The following is a 13209-nucleotide window of genomic DNA, read 5'->3' on the forward strand; positions in this document are numbered from 1 at the left end:
CTAAACGACGCACGCTATCCATGTGCCTTTTTATAGTTAAATCCCATTTTTAACCGGCGTATCAAATAGAAATTTGCAATTTCTAGAATGAAAAAAAAAATAACAACTTATAAAACTATCACTATATAAACATTGAATGTCCCTAAATATTATGCGCATCCACCAAAAATTAAAACAAAACTATATTTATGATGAAAATATATTCATCCTAAATCAATTTAAAAAGATATAAATAATCTTCAATTTATTAGCTCTTAAGTTATATCAACTCAAATAAATAATTTTGTTAATTTGATCTGTTTTTAATTTGTTACTGTTTAATAATTCTTTAGGTAAGAGTATAGATCGAAATATGTGTTCGTGCATTGGTTATTCATTTACCGGTAGATACCTACGTTGTCCTCTAACTTTGGACGAAGTAAGGTAGTATATACGGATCCATTCCAGTGGTGCAAAAATACGATTTTTACACTTTTGCTCTTACAGCCTTTATTGACTAATGTGCATTGAAAACATTGTCAAATGTGCAGGTTCAGGGGAGCATTCATCGCCTTCAGCAATATTCCTGTAGAATAATACAGGTTACTGCGTATGTCATCATGACTTAACCGTAAATAATTTTCCAGCCGGTTACTTAATTATTCTGTAATCCTTAAAATCATTGATATAGAATGACGAAATATTTTTTTAGTCAAGACAATGAAATCTGTTGACTTTCAATCCAAACGAAACGTTTGTTGTTACAAAACAATGACAACATGGTTTTATTTTGACGCACTATAGGAATTCGTATTCATTACTGTCAAAGTATATTTGACTAATAGAAGAATATTTTTCGAGAAAACCCGCCTTACATGTTGAACTCGCTCTTGGGACCAGTTAATCTGTATCTTTAAGGATAAAACATTTGTAATTAGAGTTTCCAAACTGTCATTTATTGCAGTCTGAAATCTTTAAATTTGATTTCATATTCTCAGACCGAAATCAACAACTTGAGAAATTCTTGCAAATTATAAATTCTCTGTGTTCTGAATACACATTAAACTTCGACACAAAACTGGAAATTCAAACAAAAATTGAATAATTATTAAACTACCTGTATTTTCATAACTTGTCAATTTTTATCTTATTTCAGCTGTATTTTATGACATTCAATATTTTGAATGTTACGATGTCAAAATGCATATTATTTAAATTATCTAAATGACACGTGCAAAATTTGCATAACTAAAACAATTTGTTATTACATTTACATTTAACAAATTTTTTGACTCCTTTTTGCATTTAAAATATCCAACGATTAATACAGTCAATATTGCAGATACAAGTACAGTTTGGAAAATTATGACAATAATCACTAAAGTACTCTAGGCAATAATAAATTGCTCATTTAAGGCCTTTTCTGCTCCTAGGTCAAATGTAAGTCATTAAAGGCCTTTTCGGCTCTTACAAAATGTCAAAAGAACTACTTTCTTTTTGATTTATGTCTTGTTTGTCTAAATTCTTTATTAATTCAAATATTCAACTCAGTGAAATTCGTATCAGTTTTTACTTATATTTCGAAAAGGTTATCAGTACATGATAAGAATGGTTGAAATTATTTACTTCATGTATGAACTTTTTTTGGCATTGCAAAATTTGGATTAGTTAAGTATAATATTATAAGACTAGGGCATCATAACATTGTTGTATACAACATGTAGCATATTAAATTATTTTATTTTTAAATAACTGACTTACTTTTTATTTCTTTGTTTTAAAGAAAAAAGTTTGTTTCAAGCTAAGTTAAGATTAGTTATAGATTCTGTGCTAGATATTTCAGACCAAACAAACATAAGAACTTGCATAAATTTTAAATACATGTACAAACTTGTCAACCAAAACTCTGAAAACTGAATTAAAATACTTTTTAAAAAGTCTGCTTTTTAATTGATAAGAAAGTTATTAGATCATGTATGTCTTGTGTACTTTGTTTAACAAATAAATGTAAAAAGTAAGTCATATTTCGTTTACGGCTCTACAATATACGGCTCTAGAGTATATATTTTATCTACCGTTTCTTTCTTCATTGATCATAAAACAGGTCTTTATGGGCACAAAATATATCATCAGTAATCGAACTAATAATAATAATAATTTATGCTTCAAGTAATCGTAATCAGACAAATGTATAAAGAACGACGCAGAGGTACCCAGTTATAAAAGAAAAGAGTCCTACTTTGAAACATTGTGAGAAGTAAAGTGCATACATAAAATACTTAAACAGATTTTAGACATTCGTGAGTGCTAGCTACTGACAACAGTTTCCCAGACTTTCCTCTTTTAAAGACAGATTTATTGTTCTCTAGGGAACGCTCAACACGTTGAACGTATCTAATAAGAATAAAATACCCAACAATTACCAAACACGTCAGGACATATATTGAACTTTATGGCCGTAAACTTACAAACTGTTTCAAGACCAAAAAAAAAAACAACATTTTATGAGAAGGACAAATAATTTTCTCCTTTTTGCAATTTTCTTGTAACTGTTTTGAAAAAATGATTAAATTTCATAAAAGTGACGGTGGACGCCATGCAAGCATAAATTTGTTTTTAATCGACATCCAATTGGTCACAATATACTAAATCCACCGAATTCTAACATTTAGTGCATTATATATACATGATCATTTTCAGATTTTACGCTTCAAAAAATTGTCTTTCGAAAAAATTAATTTTCATTTCAGGTTATTTAACCAAAGGAGAGAAAGATTAATAGAAAAATGACCAAATTATATTCTGACTTTTGTATTTATTAAGATCGGTAGAAGTTGTGAAATATTATAGATATTTGTACCAGAGAAAACTAGGTAAATCAGTTCAATAACCGTGCAAACATTGCATAGCTTACAGACAATTAGGAAATGATCTTTTTGCTGAATTGGTGCGTACTACTAAATTTAAGTGAGCTTACACGGAATCTATCTAGCAATCTTAGGTACAATATGCTTCTTTTTTGTACTATAAGGGAATCGGAAATTTTTAATGTCACATACGTGTATGTTTATTAACAACGTACATGTATATATGCTTTATAGGCGTTAATTACAAATTAATCATGCTAAAAAGTAAGGTTTTCTTAATAAAGAACTCTTATTTTTTGTTAAAAAAGTCTTAATTCATGATTTACAAAGCCTATAAACTGCTGCTTGCTGATTTTGTCCTTCAAATAATAAGTGACCGTCGGCAAATCAATCCAGTTGGATTAAATTTCAATGATAATTGTAGAACGTGTCGTTTTGAATGAGACCCTTGACAATGCTTATGAAGCAATAAACTTTTCCTAATTTTCCAACTTTCTGAAATTCATAACCCAAGAATCGCCTTTTAAAAAGGTACAAAGAACAATCCTTTAAAAATTGAGATGACAAATGGTGATACAAAATATTGAAAGATTTGTTTTGCAATTATGATAAAGGTGTGTATGACTTCGCCCCCTCGTACGAATCAGATAGCCTCGTGTTTAGATGCTCTTTCTATTACGAATATTACAGGAAACTGAGTATGTCATCATGACCTTTACCGTAAATACATTTTCCAGTTGATAACTTTATTATTCTGTAATCGCTGTTTGAAATTATCGATATTGAATGAAGATTTTTTTAGTGAAGACAATGAAATCTGTTGACTTTCAATTCAAACGAAATTTATGTTGTTACAAAGCAATGACAACATGGTATAGTTTTGACGCACTGTAGGAATTCGTATTTATTACTGTCAAAGTTTATTTCACTAATAGAAGAAAATTTTCGAGAAAACCCGCCTTAAATGTTGAACGCGTTCTTGGGACCAGTTAATCTGTATCTTTAAGGATAAAGCATGTGTAATTAGAGTTTCCAAACTGTCATTTATTGCAGTCTGAAATCTTTTAATTTAATTTCATATGCTCAGACCGAAATCAACAACTTGAGAAATCTTTGCAGCATATGAATTATTAGAGCCTGTACAAAAATTTGCTGACACGTCTCTGTGTTTTGAATGCACATTAAACTTCGAAACAAAACTGAAAATTCAAAGAAAAATTGAATAATTATCAAACTACATGTATTTTCATAACTTGCAAGTATTTATCTACTTTTCTGACATTCAATGTTTTGAAAGTTATGATGTCAAAATGCATATTATTTAAATTATCTAAAAGACACGTGCAAAATATGCATAGCTCAAACAATTTGTTATTACATTTACATTTAGCAAATCTTTTTTTACTCCTTTTTACATTTAAAATATCAAGAGTTTGTTACAGTCAATATTGAAGATACAAGTACAGTTTGGAAAATTATGTCAATAATCATTAAAGTACTCTAGGCAATAATAAATTGATCATTTAAGGCACGTTCAGCTATAACAGAAAGTCAAAAGAACATCTTTCTTGTTGATTCATGTCTTGTTTGCCTAAATTTATTATTTATTCAAATATTCAACTCAATTCGTATCAGTTTTAACTATTATTTAGGAAAAGCTATTAGTACATGATAAGAATGGTTGAAATAATTTACTTTGTGTATGAACTTTTTTTTGACATTGTAAAATTTGGATTAGTTAAGTATAATATTATAAGACAAGGGCATCATAACATTGTTGTATATTAAATGATTTAATTTTTAAATAACTGACTTACTTTTTATTTCTTCATGGATCATAAAACAGGTCTTTATGGGCACAAAATATATAACCAGTAATCGAACCAATAATTATTTATACTTCAAGTAATCGTAATCAGACAAATGTATAAAGAACGACGCAGAGGTACCCAGTTATAAACTTTGAAACATTGTGTGAAGTAAAGTGCATACATAAAATACTTAAAGAGATTTTAGACATTCGTGAGTGCTAGCTACTGACAACAGTTTCCCAGACTTTCCTCTTTTAAAGACAGATTTATTGTTCTCTAGGGAACGCTCAACACGTTGAACGTATCTAATAAGAATAGAATACCCGACAATTTACCAAACACGTCAGGACATATATTGAACTTTATGGCCGTAAACTTACAAACTGTTTCAAGAACAAAGAAAAACATTTTATGAGAAGGACAAATAATTTTCTCCTTTTTGCAATTTTCTTGTAACTGTTTTTAAATGATTAAATTTCATAAAAGTGACGATGGACGCCATACAAGCGTAAATTTGTTTTTAATCGACTTCCAATTGGTCACAATATACTAAATCCACCGAATTCTAACATTTAGTGCATTCTATATATATGATCATTTTCAGATTTTACGCTTCAAAAATTGTCTTTCGAAAAATTAATTTTCATTTCAGGTTATTTAACTAAAGTAGAGAAAGATTAATAGAAAAATGACCAAATTATATTCTGACTTTTGTATTTATTAAGATCGGTAGAAGTTGTGAAATATTATAGATATTTGTACCAGTGAAAACTATGTAAATCAGTTCAATAACCGTGCAAACATTGCATAGCTTACAGACAATTAGGAAATGATCTTTTTTGCTGAATTGATGCGTACAACTAAATTTTATCTCGCAATCCTAGGTACAATATGCAACTTTTATTTTTTTGTACTAGAAGAGAATCGGAAATTTTAATGTCACATACGTGTATGTTTATTAACAACGTACATGTGTATGCTTTATTGTCATTAATTACAAATTAATCATGCTAAAAAGTAAGGTTTCCTGGCGATTTCCTAATAAAGAACTCTTACTTTTTGTAAAAAAAGTCTTAATTCATGATTTACAGAGCCTATAAACTGCTGCTTGCTGATTTTGTCCTTCAAATAATAAGTGACCGTCGGCAAATCAATCCAGTTGGATTGAATTTCAATGATAATTGTAGAACGTGTCGTTTTGAATGAGACCCTTGACAATGCTGATGAAGCAATAAACTTTTCCTAATTTTCCAACTTTCTGAAATTCATAACTCAAGAATCGCCTTTTAAAGTAAAAAGAACAATCCTTTAAAATTTGAGATGACAAATGGTGATACAAAATATTGAAAGATTTGTTTTGTAATTATGATAAAGGTGTGTACGACTTCTAAACATTTATACGAGCTTCTTAACTCGTAACGATTTTTCATTTACATCATGGCGATTGTAATCACTTGCTTCTTCTGAATGTTTAATATACAAAAGTAAACATAGTATTTCTAAATATGTGCAATCCTTAGGAACAAATCTGGAAGAAGGGCGATCCCTCGGAAGCTTTTATTACTACAAAATTACATGAAAATTGCAGACTAGGTTTGATTGAGTCTGTACACGAGATATAATGAAAAACGTGCAATAATTTCTTACGCCCGCATGCTTTAATCGTCTACTTAATCACGCCCGTTTAACTCACAACGAGTGAAAAATGTCCATCGGTAAAAATGTTGTGAGCAATTTCCGTTCCTCGTTGTGAGCACCCATCTAGGACGTGTGACACGATAAACAAGGTGAGTTTTTCATAATTTTTGAACATTACAGACATTTATGTAAAAATATCGGAATGCAGTTAGCTAGCGATGTGTTTTCCGAGTATGCACATGTAAAGATATTGCCTGTTGGTGGACAATTTGATGGAAATATCGCGCGACGCAGTCACTTGGGGAAGCTGGAAAATTGGAGACGACTTCTCTCCGGACCAAATTTAACATTGAAAACGTCGATTCTTGTGAAGTTTTGTGCATTCTAACCATAAACAGATGCTCACAAGTCTTCAGCGTAAATTATTACCTGAAAGTCTTCATAGAAACGAAGATATACCCTTTTTTGCTTTAATCCTCGTTGTGAGCACCATAACCTCGTTGTGAGCAAGACAAGCGCAGTGTGTGTCTGGTTTTTATATGTAATTCAGATGGTGAAAATATAATTTTTAATCTACCAAAGCATTTAAACGTTTTTGCACAGCAGCATTTCTTTGCAAGATGTCGTTCATACCCCGAAGGGAGGCATATTAGTTTTGAACTGTCCGTCCGTCAATCCGTCCGAAAACTTTAACATTGGCCATAACTTCCTTATTAGTAAACGGATTTGATTCATATTTGAACACAACATTCCTTAGCACAAGACCTTCCTACGGACCTGTATTTTTTACCTTGACCCCTAAATATCCTTTACCTTGAAGGTCAAATTGTCCAAAAACATTTAAGATTGGCCATAGTGTCCTTATTAGTAAATCAATTTAATTCATGTTTAGGCACAACACATCTTTGGACAAGGCCTTCAAACTGACCTATATTCTTTTGACCTTGACCCCTGAATGACCTTCACCTCGAAGGTTAAATTGTCCAAAAACTTAAAAATTGGTCATAATTTCCTTATTTTAGTATACGAATTCTACTCATATTGGACACACAAATTATTTGTTTATTGACAGGCAAAATGGAAGAATTTAGTTGTCTTCATTGCCCCCTTTCTCTTAAAAAAATCGGAAACACTAGTGTTCATAATTTGGACACCATAACAAAAGCTTAAAATAACAATTTCTTAGTTTGACAACAATAACAGAAACATTAAAACCATACTCAAAAGACTTTAGAATGATTCCAAAAGAACTGAGATAATTAAAAAGGACTTTAAAATCAATTGATATTACAAAAACTGTAAAAAATTAAAGACAAGAGGGACTTAAAAATAATCTCCAATCAAGAATTGTCAAAAAATCAAAAAGCCTGTTAAAGATGTTTAAACTAAGTCTATTTAAAATAAGTAGAAATAAACTTGCAATAGTGAAAACTACCTTTTAGACATTTTACAACAATATGCAGGAAACTCCTTAAAATGATTAATTGAGAGTGTAGTCATGCATGTCAGAAAAAGAAAGTCGAGGCATTTATGAGAATATAAAACCGTTTCAAAAAGCACATTGAAATCAACGGTAGGTATAAAGCTTTCAACATGTTGGAATACTAGTAAGTAATCTGCCAAAAAAAATCCTGTGATGATCTTTCGAGGAGGATGGATTGATATGTAACGTTATACAACGGTTACGTCAAAACCAACAACAATGCCGTTGAACTTAATAGTAAAAAACGTTTATAGTAGTTATGTTATATCTTAGCTTTATATATCTTTTCAAAGAAAATGAATGGTAAATGCAGATAAGATTTGTTGGTTGATAAATTCCTGTCAAGAAATAATTTGCTTTCTAATTTGTATTACCAGCTACTTTATTCATGCTGGTATTTCCATGGAAAGTGAAAACATAATGATGGTCCATTCATGTGCAGTATTGGTTACTTACATTGTATACTGTATAGAACTAAAAGATGTGTCATGCCCTTGTAACACAATTACTTCATATTCTGCAAGATATAATTTGGAACATAGGACAAAAACAATAAAAATCATCAAAAGTGACTCGCAAGTTATGGTTCAGTGAAAACACAAGTAGGGTACAGATCATTAAAATTGTTTTAGCAAGACAGGTAAAGTTATCAGAATGTTCGCCTTTATTATTTACTACGTTTTTATCAATATTCAGAGATATCTACACAAGTGTCTGTGCGGTAACACGAGGTAAGACAATAAAGTTAAGATTCAGATATGAGTTATAGTGAAATAAAACAATTTTAGGCATAAATTTGCTTGTGTAATCGGCGTGTGTTGACATAAACAAAACACGAAACGAAGAGCAAGGCGTTTTATGCGCATAAATTTAAAGAAGCTGGTTATAGATGTATCTATATGCAAAGAAAAAATATTTCGTAATATGATTCAAATGTTTACATACCGTCACAGATTAAATGCAAGCCGTCTTAAAAAGTTTTATGGGTCACCCCGCCTGTTTGTACGGAACTGATGTTGAGATCTTCTCACAAGATCCGGTTGGGGTTCAAATCGTTTATATACTGTGTTATTGTATATAATGAACGTTAAATTAATTTAACTTAGGATATAAATATATTTAGAGCTATTTATTAACAAACTTAAAATGCGGAAATCACAATACTTATAATTATATGCCTTATTAATTGGAAAAATCAATGACTACATACTTGAATTGGTCAAATCCCGGGATCCCTTTATGTTTTAATGCGATCCCAGCTTTTCTGAAAACTATATTCTTGAACTGGCCAATTCCTGGGATCTCTTTATATTTTAATACGATCCCGGCTTTTCTGAAAACTATATTCTTGAACTGCTCAATTCCCGGGATCCCTATATGTTTTATTAGGATCCCGGCTTATCTGAAAAACATCTTAGACTAGTCAATTTCCGGGATCCCTATATCTTTAATAGGATCCCGGCTTTTCTGGCTGAATTGATTGACAACTTGTGTTTACTTTAGGACTTATGTCTGTCACTCATTCCAATACTAAATATCATATTACAACTTAACTTCGTATAAAGAGACATATTTATGAATTCTACCTATCTAACATTTATTTGGTCAAAAATCTGGAAGCAAAGTGATCCTTCGGAAGCAAGGTCAACAGGCCATATAGTAAATGTGCATAGACATAGGGGCTTCATTCTATCTGTTTACATGCATCTTCATATATACTCATATTCCTCTTTGTTAAACTGAGAGAACTGGCTTCCATAACTTTATGTCACTTTTATTTTGATGTTCGCTCAAGTCTCTTCAGCTAACAGAACTGTCATTTTTACATTTTAACACACCCCTGGAAAAAAAATTACGAAGCGAGTCGCTACTAGCTTTTTTAAAAGCTAACCTTGTTTTTATATCCAATGGATGTCCAGTTTGTGCCAATATTAACACATTTTTTGTCGCGGTCGGTGACAGTTTGTGGAAACAGTTAGAGCTGTACAATGCTGACAGTTTGCATACTAAAGACAAAGACATTGTCACCTTCTGTTGTCGTCGCTGACATTATTTTACAATTTGTGAGGCTTTATTTGACATTTGCGGCACATAAATTTTAATTTGGTTTCATATGTTAAAACAGACAATATTTACATATCTTTAAATTATACTGACATTAATTAAATTTCAAAAACATAACATGATGTGGCCGATGTCGGGCATGCATGAAATATATTCATAAATTTCAACTCTTATACGACTATACCCCAGGCAGAGCTTTTAAAAAAGAGTCTGTAACAAGACACTTTAAAATAACTGTTATCGCCCACGTGGATTTAATAGTGCAAATGAAATGTACGTTGTCCTGTTTGCATCAGTTAAATGACAAATATTGACATGAATATTTTTTTTACTAAAAGTCTTGTGTCTCCCTTTTGCATAATATAGATAAAGTAGCGAGAGTTTAACATTGTTGAGCTTAACTCTTACAGCAATTCAATGTTGAATTCTTTTATCCAAGTGGGAGTCAAAATAAAAAAAATCGCGATGATAAATATTATGTCTCGCATATTTCTTTCGAGAGCTGTAGCTTATTTACAAAAGAAGTGATTATGAAAAAAAGTTCTTTCTAAGAAAATGGTTAATCTATGTATTAACAAGAGCTTTCGGAAGGACAGCGTGCTCGACTATTGTCATTGCTTTATAATAAAACAAGAGCCTGGATGATGTAGTTCACAAATGAACATAGTTTATGTCAAAGTCCGTATTACAGTTATGGGCCTTTGATAGTGACCTATACTATTATTCTCTAAAACAAGTATGTGAAGTTTCAACTCATTCCCTTCAGTAGTTTTCGAGATGCAAACACTAACCAAACTGAGATGCCGACACTGACGCCTGAGTGAGCAAAGTAGCTCTCCCTTTTCTTCGAATAGTCGAGCTTATACAAAATATTTAGTTGATGTTGTATCTCAACAGGCGACATTTTAATTGCCCCCAAAACGGAAAGTTGTGGTGAACTTAATCGCGCAATTCGGGAGTAAATCCACAAGTTACCAAGTCGTGCGTACGAGATAATTAAGTGGTGCGGACAAGATACTTTGTACGCAAATATGTCATTTTGTTTTTCTGTTTTCCTAAGTTATATCTTGTGGCAACGAGCTAGCATTTTGCTTTGTGTTTTTTTTTTCTGAGTTATATCTCGTGACTACGAGATTGGACATTGAAAAAGAATCGGAATGTCCCCTCCGTGCTTCCATATATACTTCACTGCTGGCAGGCAATAATACTTTTCTTATCAGTAGCATCGCATACGGTCTTCATTACGTTTAGCGTGCGAATGAGAACTTACCAAATTTCAGGTTAAAAACGATATTCATTTAACATGGCGCAATACAAGTTTAGAGTCGGTTTCAATTTTGATCGAGTTTTATCACACGTAATCGATTTTAATAAATTTGACTATATACTATGGTAGGCAGCCATTTTAACATGTTTGTAATGAATGAAAGTGAATTCTGTCCGATTGAAATCAGTGCACGAATTTTTTTTTGAAATCAATTTACACTCTTATTTTCCGATGTTCTCCACGAAACATCACCAGATTGACCATGGAAAGACAGAAATTTTAGAAACCTAGAGTGCCTAAAGCGTATGAAATAGGTTGAATAGTAAAAAGAAAAACATCCGTTTTCTATGGACAAAATGGATTAACACGCCCGTTTAACTCACAACGAGTGAAAAATGTCCATCGGTTAAAATGTTGTGAGCAACTTCCGTTCCTCGTTGTGAGCACCCATCTAGGACGTGTGACACAATAAACAAGGTGAGTTTTTCATAATTTTTGAACATTACAGACATTTATGTAAAAATATCGGAATGCAGTTAGCTAGCGATGTGTTTTCCGAGTATGCACATGTAAAGATATTGCCTGTTGGTGGACAATTCACTCGTGGTAGCTGGAAAACTGGAGATAACTTCTCTCCAGACCAAATTTAACATTGAAAACGTCGATTCTTGTGAAGTTTTGTGCATTCTAACCTTAAACAGATGCCCACAAGTCTTCAGCGTAAATTATTATCTGAAAGTCTTCATAGAAACGAAGATATACCCTTTTTTCTTTAATCCTCGTTGTGAGCACCATAACCTCGTTGTGAGCAAGACAAGCGCAGTGCTTGTCTGGTTTTAATATGTAATTCAAATGGCGAGAATACAACTTTCAATCTACCAAAAGCAATCAAAACGTTATTGCACAATATTTTTTTTTGCAATAGTTCTTCTTTTTCTACATAACTTGGCCAGTCTAACATGAATGAAGCTCAGGATAAATACAGGCATGTTTATATCTCGCAACACGAAGTATATGCAGTTAAATACATAATTTCCCTCCACTTATTATAGTTCACTACCATTTGCACAAACAGCAAAACATTTGCAAAATCATAGGTATATTTACCATTATCTATTAAGCTAAGAATATACTTGTTTAGTGTTTAAAAGTTAAAACACACTAAATAAGTAATCCTCCGCGAAAAACGATAGTCGCATTATAACAGATTCAAATAGTTCTCAGCGTTTGTTTGCTCTGTAGAGCATTTTTCATGGTCTTTCTTAGAAAGCTCATGACAGTCTGTGTTTGACATTTAAATAGCATTTTCATCATGAAATAGTGGCATTTTTAGAAATCTTGACTTCTTAGGTGTTACACCACTTGTATAATTTTGGGTTAGCTGATTTTACAGTGTGTTTGACTGAAAAGAATGTTTTGCAAGAGACATGACCCCAACTTTTCTTTTGATTTTTATGCATCACTGACAGTTTTTCTAGTAGTTCTTATCTTTTTAAGGCCAGGGCAACGACCCCATGTCCAATCACTGAAATGTTGAAAATTATTCTTCATATTCATAAGTCATCAGATTAACAGAAGAACTAATCAGGGGAGGTAAGTCAGGTATTTTTATTTCGTATACTATAGTGTGGCACGAGTGAACATCACGGGGAGCTTATGAATATTTCAACAATTTCACAATTTGTGTGATACACACATATATGTGTTTATCCTGAGCTGAAGACTGACAAAAGTATGTAGAACAAGAACTGTCACGATAAGTTGACAATGCCCCCGAAGTGGTGCTTTGTCCTTTGATTTATGGACAAGATAGATTACTTGTTTTTGGACAATTAGATATTCAATGTGATTAATTAATTCCACTTACTACCGGTAATAAGAAGTTATGACCAATGTTCAAGTTTTTGGATGTTCTAGAAGGTCATTCAGGGGTCAAGGTAAAAAACAATACAGATCAGTTCGTCATGAATATTGCACATGATGTCTTCCTCCGTCAGTAAAGCAGGAAAAACGCAATATAACACACGGTGTCGGTGTGACTTGTAATTTAACAAAACAAGCAACCAATTAGAATTATCCCTTTGCCTTACCAAGATAAAC

This window comes from Ruditapes philippinarum, unplaced genomic scaffold (genome assembly GCF_026571515.1).
Source record: "Ruditapes philippinarum isolate M1 unplaced genomic scaffold, ASM2657151v2 ctg2196_1_1_1_1, whole genome shotgun sequence".
Lineage (NCBI taxonomy): Eukaryota > Metazoa > Mollusca > Bivalvia > Venerida > Veneridae > Ruditapes > Ruditapes philippinarum.